Genomic DNA, 8,802 nt, shown 5'->3' with positions numbered 1-8,802 from the left:
TATTTTGCTCCGGATACCGTTTTCTTTCAACACTCTTGTAATTTGCACATTTTTCAAAAAATCTCCACATTGGTGCATCTGGGAGCAAAAAAGTTACAGACCGTTGTGTTAAGGGCACAATTTGCTACAACTTTTGTAGTAAAAGTTTTTCTGTATTCTGCTCCGGATACCGTTTTTTTTCAACACTCTTGTAATTTCCACATTCTTGAAAAAATCTCCACAATGGTGCATCTGGGAGCAAAAATGTTGGACACCATTGTGTTAAGGGCACAATTTGCCACAACTTTTGTAGTAAAAGTTTTTCTGTATTTTGCTCCGGATACCGTTTTTTTTCAACACTCTTGTAATTTGCACATTTTTCAAAAAATCTCCACAATGGTGCATCTGGGAGCAAAAATGTTGGACACCATTGTGTTAAGGGCACAATTTGCCACAACTTTTGTAGTAAAAGTTTTTCTGTATTTTGCTCCGGATACCGTTTTCTTTCAACACTCTTGTAATTTGCACATTTTTCAAAAAATCTCCACATTGGTGCATCTGGGAGCAAAAAAGTTGGACACCATTGTGTTAAGGGCACAATTTGCCACAACTTTTGTAGTAAAAGTTTTTCTGTATTCTGCTCCGGATACCGTTTTTTTTCAACACTCTTGTAATTTCCACATTCTTGAAAAAATCTCCACAATGGTGCATCTGGGAGCAAAAATGTTGGACACCATTGTGTTAAGGGCACAATTTGCCACAACTTTTGTAGTAAAAGTTTTTCTGTATTTTGCTCCGGATACCGTTTTCTTTCAACACTCTTGTAATTTGCACATTTTTCAAAAAATCTCCACATTGGTGCATCTGGGAGCAAAAAAGTTACAGACCATTGTGTTAAGGGCACAATTTGCTACAACTTTTGTAGTAAAAGTTTTTCTGTATTCTGCTCCGGATACCGTTTTTTTTCAACACTCTTGTAATTTCCACATTCTTGAAAAAATCTCCACAATGGTGCATCTGGGAGCAAAAATGTTGGACACCATTGTGTTAAGGGCACAATTTGCCACAACTTTTGTAGTAAAAGTTTTTCTGTATTTTGCTCCGGATACCGTTTTTTTTCAACACTCTTGTAATTTGCACATTTTTCAAAAAATCTCCACAATGGTGCATCTGGGAGCAAAAATGTTGGACACCATTGTGTTAAGGGCACAATTTGCCACAACTTTTGTAGTAAAAGTTTTTCTGTATTTTGCTCCGGATACCGTTTTCTTTCAACACTCTTGTAATTTGCACATTTTTCAAAAAATCTCCACATTGGTGCATCTGGGAGCAAAAAAGTTACAGACCGTTGTGTTAAGGGCACAATTTGCTACAACTTTTGTAGTAAAAGTTTTTCTGTATTCTGCTCCGGATACCGTTTTTTTTCAACACTCTTGTAATTTCCACATTCTTGAAAAAATCTCCACAATGGTGCATCTGGGAGCAAAAATGTTGGACACCATTGTGTTAAGGGCACAATTTGCCACAACTTTTGTAGTAAAAGTTTTTCTGTATTTTGCTCCGGATACCGTTTTTTTTCAACACTCTTGTAATTTGCACATTTTTCAAAAAATCTCCACAATGGTGCATCTGGGAGCAAAAATGTTGGACACCATTGTGTTAAGGGCACAATTTGCCACAACTTTTGTAGTAAAAGTTTTTCTGTATTTTGCTCCGGATACCGTTTTCTTTCAACACTCTTGTAATTTGCACATTTTTCAAAAAATCTCCACATTGGTGCATCTGGGAGCAAAAAAGTTACAGACCATTGTGTTAAGGGCACAATTTGCTACAACTTTTGTAGTAAAAGTTTTTCTGTATTCTGCTCCGGATACCGTTTTTTTTCAACACTCTTGTAATTTCCACATTCTTGAAAAAATCTCCACAATGGTGCATCTGGGAGCAAAAATGTTGGACACCATTGTGTTAAGGGCACAATTTGCCACAACTTTTGTAGTAAAAGTTTTTCTGTATTTTGCTCCGGATACCGTTTTTTTTCAACACTCTTGTAATTTGCACATTTTTCAAAAAATCTCCACAATGGTGCATCTGGGAGCAAAAATGTTGGACACCATTGTGTTAAGGGCACAATTTGCCACAACTTTTGTAGTAAAAGTTTTTCTGTATTTTGCTCCGGATACCGTTTTCTTTCAACACTCTTGTAATTTGCACATTTTTCAAAAAATCTCCACATTGGTGCATCTGGGAGCAAAAAAGTTACAGACCGTTGTGTTAAGGGCACAATTTGCTACAACTTTTGTAGTAAAAGTTTTTCTGTATTCTGCTCCGGATACCGTTTTTTTTCAACACTCTTGTAATTTCCACATTCTTGAAAAAATCTCCACAATGGTGCATCTGGGAGCAAAAATGTTGGACACCATTGTGTTAAGGGCACAATTTGCCACAACTTTTGTAGTAAAAGTTTTTCTGTATTTTGCTCCGGATACCGTTTTTTTTCAACACTCTTGTAATTTCCACATTCTTGAAAAAATCTCCACAATGGTGCATCTGGGAGCAAAAATGTTGGACACCATTGTGTTAAGGGCACAATTTGCCACAACTTTTGTAGTAAAAGTTTTTCTGTATTTTGCTCCGGATACCGTTTTCTTTCAACACTCTTGTAATTTGCACATTTTTCAAAAATTCTCCACATTGATGCATCTGGGAGCAAAGAAGTAACAGACCATTGTGTTAAGGGCACTATTTGCTACAACTTTTGCAGTAAAAGTTTTTCTGTATTCTGCTCCGGATACCGTTTTTTTCAACACTCTTGTAATTTCCACATTTTTGAAAAATTCTCCGTATTGATGCATCTGGGAGCAAAAAAGTTACAGACCATTGTGTTAAGGGCACAATTTGCTACAACTTTTCTTGTAAAAGTTTTTCTGTATTCTGCTGCGGATACCGTTTTTTTCAACACTCTTGTAATTTCCACATTTTTGAAAAATTCTCCGTATTGATGCATCTGGGAGCAAAAAAGTTACAGACCATTGTGTTAAGGGCACAATTTGCTACAACTTTTCTTGTAAAAGTTTTTCTGTATTCTGCTCCGGATACCGTTTTTTTTCAACACTCTTGTAATTTGCACATTTTTCAAAAATTCTCCACATTGATGCATCTGGGAGCAAAGAAGTAACAGACCATTGTGTTAAGGGCACTATTTGCTACAACTTTTGCTGTAAAAGTTTTTCTGTATTCTGCTCCGGATACCGTTTTTTTCAACACTCTTGTAATTTCCACATTTTTGAAAAATTCTCCGTATTGATGCATCTGGGAGCAAAAAAGTTACAGACCATTGTGTTAAGGGCACAATTTGCTACAACTTTTGTAGTAAAAGTTTTTCTGTATTCTGCTCCGGATACCGTTTTTTTCAACACTCTTGTAATTTCCACATTTTTGAAAAATTCTCCACATTGGTGCATCTGGGAGCAAAAATGTTGGACACCATTGTGTTAAGGGCACAATTTGCCACAACTTTTGTAGTAAAAGTTTTTCTGTATTTTGCTCCGGATACCGTTTTCTTTCAACACTCTTGTAATTTGCACATTTTTCAAAAAATCTCCACATTGGTGCATCTGGGAGCAAAAATGTTGGACACCATTGTGTTAAGGGCACAATTTGCCACAACTTTTGTAGTAAAAGTTTTTCTGTATTCTGCTCCGGATACCGTTTTTTTTCAACACTCTTGTAATTTCCACATTCTTGAAAAAATCTCCACAATGGTGCATCTGGGAGCAAAAATGTTGGACACCATTGTGTTAAGGGCACAATTTGCCACAACTTTTGTAGTAAAAGTTTTTCTGTATTTTGCTCCGGATACCGTTTTCTTTCAACACTCTTGTAATTTGCACATTTTTCAAAAAATCTCCACATTGGTGCATCTGGGAGCAAAAAAGTTACAGACCATTGTGTTAAGGGCACAATTTGCTACAACTTTTGTAGTAAAAGTTTTTCTGTATTCTGCTCCGGATACCGTTTTTTTTCAACACTCTTGTAATTTCCACATTCTTGAAAAAATCTCCACAATGGTGCATCTGGGAGCAAAAATGTTGGACACCATTGTGTTAAGGGCACAATTTGCCACAACTTTTGTAGTAAAAGTTTTTCTGTATTTTGCTCCGGATACCGTTTTTTTTCAACACTCTTGTAATTTGCACATTTTTCAAAAAATCTCCACAATGGTGCATCTGGGAGCAAAAATGTTGGACACCATTGTGTTAAGGGCACAATTTGCCACAACTTTTGTAGTAAAAGTTTTTCTGTATTTTGCTCCGGATACCGTTTTCTTTCAACACTCTTGTAATTTGCACATTTTTCAAAAAATCTCCACATTGGTGCATCTGGGAGCAAAAAAGTTGGACACCATTGTGTTAAGGGCACAATTTGCCACAACTTTTGTAGTAAAAGTTTTTCTGTATTCTGCTCCGGATACCGTTTTTTTTCAACACTCTTGTAATTTCCACATTCTTGAAAAAATCTCCACAATGGTGCATCTGGGAGCAAAAATGTTGGACACCATTGTGTTAAGGGCACAATTTGCCACAACTTTTGTAGTAAAAGTTTTTCTGTATTTTGCTCCGGATACCGTTTTCTTTCAACACTCTTGTAATTTGCACATTTTTCAAAAATTCTCCACATTGATGCATCTGGGAGCAAAGAAGTAACAGACCATTGTGTTAAGGGCACTATTTGCTACAACTTTTGCAGTAAAAGTTTTTCTGTATTCTGCTCCGGATACCGTTTTTTTCAACACTCTTGTAATTTCCACATTTTTGAAAAATTCTCCGTATTGATGCATCTGGGAGCAAAAAAGTTACAGACCATTGTGTTAAGGGCACAATTTGCTACAACTTTTCTTGTAAAAGTTTTTCTGTATTCTGCTGCGGATACCGTTTTTTTCAACACTCTTGTAATTTCCACATTTTTGAAAAATTCTCCGTATTGATGCATCTGGGAGCAAAAAAGTTACAGACCATTGTGTTAAGGGCACAATTTGCTACAACTTTTCTTGTAAAAGTTTTTCTGTATTCTGCTCCGGATACCGTTTTTTTTCAACACTCTTGTAATTTGCACATTTTTCAAAAATTCTCCACATTGATGCATCTGGGAGCAAAGAAGTAACAGACCATTGTGTTAAGGGCACTATTTGCTACAACTTTTGCTGTAAAAGTTTTTCTGTATTCTGCTCCGGATACCGTTTTTTTCAACACTCTTGTAATTTCCACATTTTTGAAAAATTCTCCGTATTGATGCATCTGGGAGCAAAAAAGTTACAGACCATTGTGTTAAGGGCACAATTTGCTACAACTTTTGTAGTAAAAGTTTTTCTGTATTCTGCTCCGGATACCGTTTTTTTCAACACTCTTGTAATTTCCACATTTTTGAAAAATTCTCCACATTGGTGCATCTGGGAGCAAAAATGTTGGACACCATTGTGTTAAGGGCACAATTTGCCACAACTTTTGTAGTAAAAGTTTTTCTGTATTTTGCTCCGGATACCGTTTTCTTTCAACACTCTTGTAATTTGCACATTTTTCAAAAAATCTCCACATTGGTGCATCTGGGAGCAAAAATGTTGGACACCATTGTGTTAAGGGCACAATTTGCCACAACTTTTGTAGTAAAAGTTTTTCTGTATTCTGCTCCGGATACCGTTTTTTTTCAACACTCTTGTAATTTCCACATTCTTGAAAAAATCTCCACAATGGTGCATCTGGGAGCAAAAATGTTGGACACCATTGTGTTAAGGGCACAATTTGCCACAACTTTTGTAGTAAAAGTTTTTCTGTATTTTGCTCCGGATACCGTTTTCTTTCAACACTCTTGTAATTTGCACATTTTTCAAAAAATCTCCACATTGGTGCATCTGGGAGCAAAAAAGTTACAGACCATTGTGTTAAGGGCACAATTTGCTACAACTTTTGTAGTAAAAGTTTTTCTGTATTCTGCTCCGGATACCGTTTTTTTTCAACACTCTTGTAATTTCCACATTCTTGAAAAAATCTCCACAATGGTGCATCTGGGAGCAAAAATGTTGGACACCATTGTGTTAAGGGCACAATTTGCCACAACTTTTGTAGTAAAAGTTTTTCTGTATTTTGCTCCGGATACCGTTTTTTTTCAACACTCTTGTAATTTGCACATTTTTCAAAAAATCTCCACAATGGTGCATCTGGGAGCAAAAATGTTGGACACCATTGTGTTAAGGGCACAATTTGCCACAACTTTTGTAGTAAAAGTTTTTCTGTATTTTGCTCCGGATACCGTTTTCTTTCAACACTCTTGTAATTTGCACATTTTTCAAAAAATCTCCACATTGGTGCATCTGGGAGCAAAAAAGTTACAGACCATTGTGTTAAGGGCACAATTTGCTACAACTTTTGTAGTAAAAGTTTTTCTGTATTCTGCTCCGGATACCGTTTTTTTTCAACACTCTTGTAATTTCCACATTCTTGAAAAAATCTCCACAATGGTGCATCTGGGAGCAAAAATGTTGGACACCATTGTGTTAAGGGCACAATTTGCCACAACTTTTGTAGTAAAAGTTTTTCTGTATTTTGCTCCGGATACCGTTTTTTTTCAACACTCTTGTAATTTGCACATTTTTCAAAAAATCTCCACAATGGTGCATCTGGGAGCAAAAATGTTGGACACCATTGTGTTAAGGGCACAATTTGCCACAACTTTTGTAGTAAAAGTTTTTCTGTATTTTGCTCCGGATACCGTTTTCTTTCAACACTCTTGTAATTTGCACATTTTTCAAAAAATCTCCACATTGGTGCATCTGGGAGCAAAAAAGTTGGACACCATTGTGTTAAGGGCACAATTTGCCACAACTTTTGTAGTAAAAGTTTTTCTGTATTCTGCTCCGGATACCGTTTTTTTTCAACACTCTTGTAATTTCCACATTCTTGAAAAAATCTCCACAATGGTGCATCTGGGAGCAAAAATGTTGGACACCATTGTGTTAAGGGCACAATTTGCCACAACTTTTGTAGTAAAAGTTTTTCTGTATTTTGCTCCGGATACCGTTTTCTTTCAACACTCTTGTAATTTGCACATTTTTCAAAAAATCTCCACATTGGTGCATCTGGGAGCAAAAAAGTTACAGACCATTGTGTTAAGGGCACAATTTGCTACAACTTTTGTAGTAAAAGTTTTTCTGTATTCTGCTCCGGATACCGTTTTTTTTCAACACTCTTGTAATTTCCACATTCTTGAAAAAATCTCCACAATGGTGCATCTGGGAGCAAAAATGTTGGACACCATTGTGTTAAGGGCACAATTTGCCACAACTTTTGTAGTAAAAGTTTTTCTGTATTTTGCTCCGGATACCGTTTTTTTTCAACACTCTTGTAATTTGCACATTTTTCAAAAAATCTCCACAATGGTGCATCTGGGAGCAAAAATGTTGGACACCATTGTGTTAAGGGCACAATTTGCCACAACTTTTGTAGTAAAAGTTTTTCTGTATTTTGCTCCGGATACCGTTTTCTTTCAACACTCTTGTAATTTGCACATTTTTCAAAAAATCTCCACATTGGTGCATCTGGGAGCAAAAAAGTTACAGACCATTGTGTTAAGGGCACAATTTGCTACAACTTTTGTAGTAAAAGTTTTTCTGTATTCTGCTCCGGATACCGTTTTTTTTCAACACTCTTGTAATTTCCACATTCTTGAAAAAATCTCCACAATGGTGCATCTGGGAGCAAAAATGTTGGACACCATTGTGTTAAGGGCACAATTTGCCACAACTTTTGTAGTAAAAGTTTTTCTGTATTTTGCTCCGGATACCGTTTTTTTTCAACACTCTTGTAATTTGCACATTTTTCAAAAAATCTCCACAATGGTGCATCTGGGAGCAAAAATGTTGGACACCATTGTGTTAAGGGCACAATTTGCCACAACTTTTGTAGTAAAAGTTTTTCTGTATTTTGCTCCGGATACCGTTTTCTTTCAACACTCTTGTAATTTGCACATTTTTCAAAAAATCTCCACATTGGTGCATCTGGGAGCAAAAAAGTTGGACACCATTGTGTTAAGGGCACAATTTGCCACAACTTTTGTAGTAAAAGTTTTTCTGTATTCTGCTCCGGATACCGTTTTTTTTCAACACTCTTGTAATTTCCACATTCTTGAAAAAATCTCCACAATGGTGCATCTGGGAGCAAAAATGTTGGACACCATTGTGTTAAGGGCACAATTTGCCACAACTTTTGTAGTAAAAGTTTTTCTGTATTTTGCTCCGGATACCGTTTTCTTTCAACACTCTTGTAATTTGCACATTTTTCAAAAAATCTCCACATTGGTGCATCTGGGAGCAAAAAAGTTACAGACCATTGTGTTAAGGGCACAATTTGCTACAACTTTTGTAGTAAAAGTTTTTCTGTATTCTGCTCCGGATACCGTTTTTTTTCAACACTCTTGTAATTTCCACATTCTTGAAAAAATCTCCACAATGGTGCATCTGGGAGCAAAAATGTTGGACACCATTGTGTTAAGGGCACAATTTGCCACAACTTTTGTAGTAAAAGTTTTTCTGTATTTTGCTCCGGATACCGTTTTTTTTCAACACTCTTGTAATTTGCACATTTTTCAAAAAATCTCCACAATGGTGCATCTGGGAGCAAAAATGTTGGACACCATTGTGTTAAGGGCACAATTTGCCACAACTTTTGTAGTAAAAGTTTTTCTGTATTTTGCTCCGGATACCGTTTTCTTTCAACACTCTTGTAATTTGCACATTTTTCAAAAAATCTCCACATTGGTGCATCTGGGAGCAAA

The sequence above is a fragment of the Onthophagus taurus genome, unplaced genomic scaffold, assembly GCF_036711975.1.
Source record: "Onthophagus taurus isolate NC unplaced genomic scaffold, IU_Otau_3.0 ScKx7SY_24, whole genome shotgun sequence".
In the NCBI taxonomy this organism is placed as follows: Eukaryota; Metazoa; Arthropoda; class Insecta; order Coleoptera; family Scarabaeidae; genus Onthophagus; species Onthophagus taurus.
This window is presented reverse-complemented; position numbering follows the sequence as displayed.